This window comes from Malaya genurostris, chromosome 3 (assembly GCF_030247185.1).
Source record: "Malaya genurostris strain Urasoe2022 chromosome 3, Malgen_1.1, whole genome shotgun sequence".
Lineage (NCBI taxonomy): Eukaryota > Metazoa > Arthropoda > Insecta > Diptera > Culicidae > Malaya > Malaya genurostris.
Genome location: NC_080572.1, coordinates 250,157,554 through 250,168,466, shown reverse-complemented (window position 1 = coordinate 250,168,466; position 10,913 = coordinate 250,157,554).

Below are 10,913 nucleotides of genomic sequence, written 5' to 3'. Positions count from 1 at the left end.
AACCTGAACCTGAACCTGAACAATTTGGTCCTTCTGAAAGGCAGAGGCCTGAACCTTTCTCGTATTTTTAAAGCTCATAGCTCAGTGATCTGTGAAAGGATTTATATAATCTAACTATAAATAGAATCGAATTTTTTCAACTTAAACGTGTAAAGAAAAAGCATTGAAGTATTTCAATAGTACACTGTTGAAAAACCTGTCTCATTTGACCCATGTCAACACCAGCCAATCAGAGTGCATTCTGGGGAAGAGAACAAAATATCTGCTGCTGTACAACAAATCGTTCGAGGAAAATTTTCCGAAAAGTGATGAATATCGTAGTGAGTTCCACAATTTGGTCCTTCTGAAAGGCAGGAATGAATCCCGTACAGCATCCGGATATTTTCTTTCAATTAAATGCAAATCCGAAATGAACTAATCGACAATAAAATTCTGTATGCGGCTATTTTTATAACCATTAGGACCGCCCATTAGTGAAAAAGCTACAAACGAAATCAGGTAAAAACAAGCCTCTCAATAAAAATTGAATCAGTTTGGATTCTATCGCCACTGCGAGCAGATGTATTTTGTGTCGTTTGCAAAGCAGCGATGTCAGATCTACGGAAATCTCCGTAGATCTACGGATTCGACCATTTTCTACGGATCTACAGATCCGTAGACAAAATCTACGGAAATTGGATTTTTTCTACGGAAATTTGAATTTATGAACGGCGAACTACGTAAACTAGTTTTGTCTGACGAGCAAAAAAACCTTTTTATCGCGAAAGCTTCCGAGAAAAATGCCAATCTACGGAAATGACACTACTACTATCTGGCATCGCTGTTGCAAAGCTATCCCGCATAGCGTTTTGGCTACCTGTGCAGCCATGGCCACCAGACGGCTACCAAAATTGATTCAGTAACGGTTGTCAAATCCAATTTGACAAAACAAAGTCGTCTGTATCTAAGTTAGCCGAGCGTTTCCATCTTCTCACCTTCGCTGAAAATGTCAAAGATTTCAATGTGAAAAAATCCTGGTGGATACGGTTGTATCGTTTGAGTTGTATATCTGGCAGCGGTGAGGCAGTCGGTCACCAGAATGTCTGCCAGCCATATTTTTCCAGCTGGCAGCGTTTAGTGAGCCATCTGGCAGCTATGCGTATGCGGGTAGTTTCGCCTCCGACAAGACCGATTACGTCACAGCTGCCAGTCATTTGTTTGCATTGGTGAAAAGCAACGGTGGAGAGCATTACACAAAATCAGCCGTTCTAATGGCTCTAAAAGTTTTCTAAGGAACTATTAGGATTTGTTGTTCGCAAATCGAAGGGAAATATCCTCAGTTTAGTGCAAATCTAGAACAGTTTGGTTAGATTTGTGCACTTTTCGCTGTGTGAAATTCACAGTAATCTAGATCAAGTGAAGCCTTCTTTGTTTTTGCGAAAAGGAAAAGGGGAATGCTTACATAATTCATACAATTGATCAACTAATTGATATTCGGAAGTGTTAAGAAACATGTCAGTTGTTTTCGTATTCACGACATCCAGTTATGTCTCTAACATTACCCACTCGCCACTTTTTTTTAATAACGGCCAATAAGCCATCCATCAACATTCACTTTGAAGAGTAATTTCGAATGACTCGGCACTCACTGAGAGTAAGTCTTATTACTAAACGGCAGAGAAAAGTTTTCTCTTTCGTCTGGTGTTAAATTTAATACTCTATCTTTCATAGCTCACTTGCAATTTCTTTCGAAAGTGAAAGTTGACAGGTGGCTTATTGGCCGTTCTCAAAAAAAAAAAACGTGTGAAGTGAACTTGAAAACTCGAAAACTTGAAATTTCATCCCCATTCGTTCAAAAATCAAAGTACAACGACTTAATATTCAAAACCTGTGCTTAATCGTCGTAGGCCAAATACTATTGCTCAATCTTGAACCTGTAAGTAACAATTTTGTTGGAATTTGGCCTTATGGCACTTTTCCAAAAACAGGTGTAAAGCTGAATTTTGTCCCCAAAGAACGTAACTGTGAACTACGTCTAATCGAACTCTAGTGAGCCTCGATGAAGTCAAAATTCAGAAAGACCAAGACCAAATAAAGATAAAGCGATACACTGCCAGGTGTATTGGCGATAACACATGGATCAATAAGTCCCGAGACTAAAGCAGAGATGGCGCTCGTAGTAAACCAGTAACCACGTCTTTCTAGAGTACTAACCTTTGCTTGAAACGGGTCGAAATTTTAAGTCGATCCGACCAGAAACAGCTGAGTTATCGAGGTTGGAGTAAAGTCGTTTTGTAGTTTGTTTAAAAAATGGGAAAAACCGAGTTTCGTGGTTTGATAAAACATTGTTTTTAATGGGTAAAAACACCGTGCAAGCGAAACAATGGATTGAAAAATGTTATCCGGACTCTTGTCCATCAAAAGCTACGATTTGTCGGTGGTTCGCCGAGTTTAAACGTGGTCGTACCGACACAAATGACGCGGAACGCTCGGGAAGACCTGTGGAAGCCGTTTCGCCGGAAAATGTGAGTGAAGTGACAAAAATTATAATGAAAGATCGTAAAGTGAAGCTCCGTGAGATTGCTGAGATGACACAGATATAATATGGAAGTGTATTTACTATCCTTCATGAAAAATTGAGCATGAAAAAATTTTTTTCAAGTGGGTGCCGCAATTGCTTTCGATGGAACAAAAACAGCAACGAGTCGATGATTCAGAAAGCAGTTTATCGCTATTTACTCGCAACAAAAAAGATTTCTTGCGTCGTTACGTGACCATGGACGAAACATGGATACATCACTACACTCCAGAGTCGAAGCGTCAGTCATCTGAGTGGCGCACAGCTGGCGAAAGCCGTCCGAAGCGTCCGAAAACGCAGCAGTCAGCTGGCAATGTCATGGCGTCAGTTTTTTGGGATACGCATGGCGTGATTTTCATTGACTACCTCGAAAAAGGTAAACCGATCAACAGTGATTATTATATTGACTTACTGGTGCGTTTGAAGGAGGAAATCGCAAAAAAACGACCGCACATGCAGAGAAAAAAATCCTTTTTCATCAAGACAATGCACCCTGTCACAAGTCGAGGAAAACAATGGCTTTTATCTGCTTTCCCACCACTCATACTCGCCAGATTTAGTCCCCAGTGACTACTGGCTCTTTGCTGATCTTGAAAAATTCTCCAGGGAAAAAGATTTGGTTCAAATGAGGAGGTCATCGCTGAAACTGAAGCTCATTTTGAAGCGAAAGATAAATTTTTTTATAAACATGGTATTGAAAAATTGGAAAAACGTTGGAACCATTGTATCACCCTAAAAGGTGATTATGTTGAAGAATAAAAAAAAATTTTGCAAAAAAAATGTTGTTTCCATTCTTAGTCTCGGGACTTATTGATCCATGTGTTATACGGTTTCGGAATTACAGAATGATAAATACAAAATGAACGAAAACATGTGCACTCAATTTTCAGTAAGAACCGTAGGATTTTAGAGTGCAAATCAAACTAGCAACTCTGGATTCATTCTAACACAGAGATGCCAGATAGCTTGAATAGTGCTGCAGACATTTTTTGTTGCCGACTTTTGAAGATCGAGTTTTTTTGCAGACTTACGTAACAATTTACAGACTTTTGCAACCCTGTCTGAAGATATTCGAAATTTTTATTTGGCATCTCTGTTTTAAACGGGCATCGTCATAGTCCATCAGTTCGCTTTCACATCTCATCCAAGTCAGTCGATAAAACGAAACCGCTTACGTTCGGGACGGAAGTAACCAACTACAGTATTGTGTAGTGAACAATAGAACGACCTCGAAATGAGTGAACCAAACGAACAAAAGCTACCACCGACACGAAAGAATACAATTATTCACCCCGATTCTGCAATCCGACGGATTTGTGATACGAACGAATCTACACTTTCGTTCGAGTTCGAATTTTGCATACTTTATTCCGTTCGACTTGTATGATTCGTTCGGGAACGCTTGAAATTTCGAACACTAACCATCAAAGCTGTCAACACTACTTACACGTTCTATATTGTTTATATTATTAATTTCTTCGTAAACGAAACCGGCACACTTGTATAAACAAATTAGAACGATTCTAAACCGAACAGAAGTAATACGCACGCAAGTCGATCGAGTAATGTTCGAAAATTTAACAACTCGAACGAATGAAATTCGAGTTCATACCCAACTCGAACGGAATGCAGAATGTAAATTGCACATTCAATCGGAATATTTCGAATCGATCGACGTATAGAATAGGGGTGATTGTTGACTTCAGGCAGTGCAAAATTCGACCTTCGATACGAGAACTTGAAGGTTTGGCCAAGGAGCAAATGCATCTTTACATTAAGCGTGTGCATTTACTTCAATGCAATAAGACATATACACCCCGATTCTGCAATCCGACGGATTTGTGATACGAACGAATCTACAGTTTCGTTCGAGTTCGAATTTTGCATTCTTTATTCCGTTCGACTTGTACGATTTGATCGACTCTTGTTCGGAAACACATTCGAAATTTCGAACACTAACCATCAAAGCTGTCAACACTACTTACACGTTCTATATTATTTATATTATTCATTTCTTAGTAAACGAAACTGTGACACTTGTATAAACAAATAAGAACAATTTTAAACCGAACAGAAGTAATACGTACGAAAGTCGATCGAGTAATGTTCGAAAATTGAACAACTCAAACGAATGATATTCGAGTTCATACGCAACTCGGACGGAATGCAGAATGGAAATTTCACATTCGATCGGAATATTTCGAATCGATCGACGTACAGAATGTCGGTGATATTCTACTTTTTGATTAGGAAGTGGTTATCGACTAACTAACAAACCTTCCTTTCCTAAGTAGAGAATCGTTTTACTGCATTCGGACGTGGTCGACGTCGGTTATGATCAGCATTGAGGGATCAGTGCAATTTGCACAATGTGAAACCCAAGTGTTTAAAAAAGAAACATTTTTGCAAGGTCCTACTGATCAATAACGGAGTAACAACAAATCCGAATCACGAATTGTACCAAGTGTAGACCCATACTGATTGGACATGTGCAAAGAATGCCAAAATCGCTGGGGCGAAGAGGACGCGCGTGCAAGACGAGTACAGAGGCACTTGATTCAGAACTGGAATGTGGACCAATAAGGATCGTTTTTCTAAGTTGAATTGACAGATCTACAAGTTTTTTAATAACTGAAATTTTTAATCAATACGCTTAAGTTATTGAGTTCATAAATCGTACCTCAACTGGGCATGAACGCTGCGTATAAAATATGGGCGAGTAATGTATTTATAATGTAGGTACTGATATAAGGCATAAACAAGCAAGTTACGAAAATTGACGAAGGAAAATGACTTGACGGCGATAATTCATCAAATACCACAGGCGCGTACCCAGAAAAAAATTCGGGGGAGTTTTAAAACATATTGATTGATTTCCATACGTATGGAAATATGTGTATCATTTTTTGGAAAATGCTTGGTAATAATGTCGTTTGTTGAAAATTATCCATTTTATAATTGAATTTCATCCAAACACAAAGCAAAACGTTCCAGCACCAGTGTGAGAAGTGAGTACACGTGGTTTTCCCCAAGAGGGTTAGTTTCGTGATCAATTATTTTCTAATGTGTAGAAACTAGATAGTAATAAAAAACCTGTTTTAATCCACCTAGTGGTGTATTGATGGCTTTCTCGTATTACTCATATTCTCACATTTTCTTATATGTGGTATTCTTCGAAATTATATTTTATTGCTACTTGAAAGAAAACAAAAAAAAATCAATTAGCACAACAACAACCAATAAAATGAGACAGTTTTGCTATTGCAGGAACTTCTGCAATCGGTGAAAATGAAGTCGGTTCGAATGACCATCTGTTAACATGACTTACAAACTGTATTTGTTTTAGTCGATTTTATAAGCTTTTTATATGATTCGGCCATCGTACTTTAAACGAGGGATTAAATTTTAAATACTTATAACTCTAGAAATGGCAAAAATGAAATTTTAAACACTTGCATCCGCGCAAAGTTCAGAAGTTCAGGAGTTTTGGCCTTTTATTTGAACCTAAATTTGTGAATATCGGTCAAGCGACCTCTACGAAATGTGAGTGAGTTCCATTTTTGAGTATATGACCACTATTTCAGGAACAGGAAGCCGGGAATAGCCCAAGACTCTTCGTATATGATGCTGTGGCTCTTTAGTTTTATACATAAATATTGTTTTTTTTTACAAAAAAAAGTACTTAAAATCGATCGAAATCGATTAACGAGTATTGGACCCCAATTCTATCTCTTAACCACGTGTACTAACTTCTCACCGAACCGCGTTGTCAATGTCGTAATTTCCTGTCGAAATAATGAAGCTTATCGCATATTTCGTAGAATTCCTAATCGAAATTACTACTGAATTTTTCGAGCTCGTCCTTCACGATAAAGTGCAATGGATCTCCAGTAGCATAGTACTGGAACGTTTTGCTTTGTACTTGGATGAAATAATGATGAAAAATTAAATAATGAATTGATGAAACAAGTATTAACTACACCAAATTAAAAAATGCTGAACGGTAACAGCAAATGTACTTATTTGAATTTTTTTCTAGATTTTGTAAATATTTACCGAATTTCCAATAGCTTATCGTTCGTTCATTAGTTCGATAATTGAATTGATTACAAAGCGTTTGGTAATAAAATTGTGGATCTGTCAAAATCTGAACTCTGCCCTAAAGCGAATTCATACCGTTATACCATATTTGGAAGAGCTTGGACTGGAGACAACCTTCCCAAACTCAACTTCAACTCTTTAATTGCCATATTTACGGAGGTAGGATGATTCTATGAATTTTCATTGCATTTGATTTTTGAATCTACCACTCCATTTACAATTTATTGAAAATGTATTTGAGATATTTAGAAAGAGATGATTTGGGGAAAGCATTAGAATTATGTTTGCATTTGAAGAAAAATACTGCAGAGTCAAATCAAAATCAGTTTCAAAGTTCAGGAAGGATACAATCAAAGCACTTGACGGAGAGCTTCCCTCTCACCGTCGTATTCATCTATTTTCGAATACTGTTTGTATCAAATGATACTAAATCAGTGAACACCAAGATACAGATAGGAAATAAGAAACAGAACAACCAAAGTACTGTAACAAAGATGAAATATTTTATTATAGAATCACGAAATATAAATCATTCAGAGATAAAAAAAAGTAAGGAAAACAAATATGAATTTAAATGAAATGACTACCATTTGTTTTCATCGAATGGCCACGCATTGACTTTGCACCATTTCAATTCCTACGAAGAAGTCGAAAATGGGATGTCTGATTCTCGAGCTATCCACAAATTGCCAGAAAGATGGTCACTATTTCGACTATTTTTTTTCTCATTAAACGTTTCATTTTAACAAAAACACGCTCACTTCATATTTGGTTAATAAATGATTTTTAGATACATCGAAGAGCTTCGGTTTCATATTTTTAAAAACTGTGGAAAAGTTCAGTATTTGAAATTGTCCAAAATAATAACCAATCTACCATGCGTCTCCGGGCCTCGAAATATTTTTCTAAAGTTTGAGCGATTTCTATACCTATTTTTGATATTTAGAAAAAAGGTAAAAAAAACCGGAGCACATTTGTATTCCTTCTTTAATTGCTTCGGAACACATCACACCAAGTAGCAACGCAACGAACTTCCGTTTGTGAGATCAGATCGATATTTTACCATAATGCAATATTCCGTGCAAAGTTCTCTGCCCCACAAACTTTCTTCCAATGTGATCACTTTGTGCAGAAAGGCTGGACTAAACAGCCCACTCTAGTCTGATCGTAGCTTAACAGCAGTGAGAAACGGGTGTACGTTTTTCCATTAGCTATTGTGGTTGTGTTAAATGCGCAGGCAACTTCATGCATGCATTTTAGGAGCATTTACGCACCCATTCTCCACCAGACGGCGACTTTGGTGTCACGGGTTGCTCACCTACATTACTATTACACTGGGAAATCTATGTTGTTTTGGTTTATGCTAGTATTAACTTAGCCAAGCTTCGCAAGAATCACCTAAAAATGAGACTCCAAATACCAATCAACATTGATTTTGAGTACATATTGCATGAATTTTGCCTTGAGATGATGGCGGAGACATTCATACTGGCCCATTCAAAATTTAGAGCAGTACAATCAATTCCCCCCTGAAACAAATAGCTTTCAATCGTCATTCAATGGTATGCAGCATAACAGAATCCAAACGAAGGAGAAAACAACAAAAAGAAACAGAATTTAAAATACACGGAAAAGGCGACATAACGGGAACCAATAAATAAAACAAATCAACGAAAGTATGCTTATTGTTTTACTGATTTTATTTTCAAAAAATTATAGCGATAAAGTAAGAACCGTTTGCGGATTCCCTCGCACAAGCGATCATTAATAATTATTGTTGTTGCTATTGTTCTGTAACAAGGAAAACAGGATCTCTAGCCATCTGTGTATCCGTAGATGTCTAGTTAGCAGTAGTTTACAATAGTTGTTGCTTTTTTTTTACTTTCAGCTAGAGAAATAGACCCATACATGGGAGGTTTGAATGAAGTTGAAAGAAAATGTACATTTTATTTAAACACAAACGGATCTGCTTTTCTAACTGCGCTAGTCGGTGGCCTGCTGTTGTGAATAGGGTTCCGAAGGATGGTTTTGTTTTTGTATAGTTGAGGACAGAACTCAACGGAACTTACCGACGTATGGGACAGAAACTGACAGACAATTTGGTGGAAAGATAAAAAGGGTATAATTTTGATTATTATTCGTGTTTGCGTTAAGCTCGAAAAAAGAGAAAGAAAAATAAAGATCAAATCGTAAATATTATCATGAATGTTAATAATAAAAATCAACACCTAACCGCTTATTAGTGTATGCAATGAAGAAGAGAAAAACAGTCGCTTTTGATGACGTTTCGCTACTAGAAAATGTATGACGCTGTGATTTTCGTGTACGGATAACTAGGTGCAATTTACTAGCAGCTTTTGCCCATATTTGCTCTACATAAGAATAACAATTTACAAACAAAAACTCAATGAAGGTTTGGTAGGCTAAAAACAATGACAGTACATATTCGTTTCGCTAATAGTAAACAAAACAAGGAAGGATCGTTTATTTTTTTTTGCTTTCTTCATTGATTTGATAGTTACTTTGTGTGGGTTTGCGAACGCTACGATTGGATGGGGTTACTTTGATCTACTGTACAAACTACAAGGTAAATTTTACCGGTAACATATTTTCACGATTTGTTTTCTACAGTCGAGTGAGTGAGTGAGTAAGTGAGTGAGTGTTTATATGTATTATGGGTTACGCTTCAATCTACTATGCAATCAATCAATCAATCAACGGTCGTTTTGCTTCGACGTTATCCATCGAAGGATAAAATATAGGGACGTGTGGGATTCTCTCCAGACTCGTATCGCTCTCGATTTGTTTTTTTTTCTGTAGGTATTATACTTTATACACAGGCTTTCAGAGGTTTGCATTCCTTATTCAATGCATTCCGTTTGTTTTGATTAGTTTTTTCTCTTCTTTGTTCGTAATTACTAATAATATTGTTTTCACTATCGACTACAGGTTCTCTTTCAATCTTGGTACTATCACTAAGGTTTTTGAATCAGACTACTAATGGTTGTTTTTTTTTTAATTATTATTTTTGCTTGCTTGCTTATCAATCTGTTTCACTAATCAACGATTCATGCTTCGATGTCCCTTACTAAAATCAGCAATAATTAACATGCGTATTATTTCACTTCTGGTTTCATTTTTTTCAATAGTCAAACGTTCTACAGACTTTGTAATGCTTCTTCTTGTGTTTCTACAGCGCTTCTGGAAGCGACCGCTTGGCTTGGCTACTAGGGAAGGCTACCACCGGCGCAAAATCCAAATAAAAATTGTTTTCTGAGAGTGCAGTTGCTTGCAGTTCTGTGTTATTCTAGGCAAACAATAGGACAACGTTTACAACGGAACATTATAATAAATTAACTAACGGTAAGTCACTTGTACACTTTGACGTATGACTTGTCTAAAACCCATTTAATTTTTTCGACCGTTTCATCAGTTTTTGTTTTAGCTGTACGTGTTTTTAGTTTTTTTTTGTTTGTTTGATTGTAAATATAGATTAACTTCTCTGTTTCTTTCCTTACCAATATAGTTTATTTACAGACATAATTTCAACCATGTGTTGATTATGTTTCAAAATTACTGACGTTTCGTAACGACCTGGCCTTCTGTCACATTTCGATCAATTGGGAAAGTGCAGCAAATTGATAATCATTCGTTTCGAACTGCTAAGTTAACCCTCTAGTGCCTTTCTGCGTTTGTGGTGGAAAACAATTTCATATTTGGAACCTAATGTCCAAAAGTTGTAACTTTAATTAACCTCAAAATGTCATGCAGAAAAATTCTGATTTCCGATTTAAATGAGCATTTGGATTACTGAACAATCAGTAAAATTCTGTGTTGCCAAACTCGGGAATCGTTTTGTTTTTGTTTCGAAAATATTCATTTGACACCAGAGGATTACGCATTTTTTTTTTCCTTTCATTCGTTTAGAAATTCGTGTTTTTGTTTTAACAAATTAATGAAACTGATAACGATTAGCATACCTAATTAACCTTCAAAAGAGACAGACCGAAATCTCAGAGTAACTGCCGATTGAGTTTGGTCTAAACCTGGAGCAACATTTTTTATTTTAGTTTTACCGACATATGCGCTTTGCTGGTTTCGCTCTAAGCTAGTCTTTGTGAATATTGTATATTCGTAAGTACGATGTATGATTCGGCTTCACGATTGTGCAAAAACATGCGGCACTAAATGTTTCTTTGTTTTGCTGATGGATTGAGAAATCCGTCGGACAAGTCTACTAATGCCACGAGGTAAT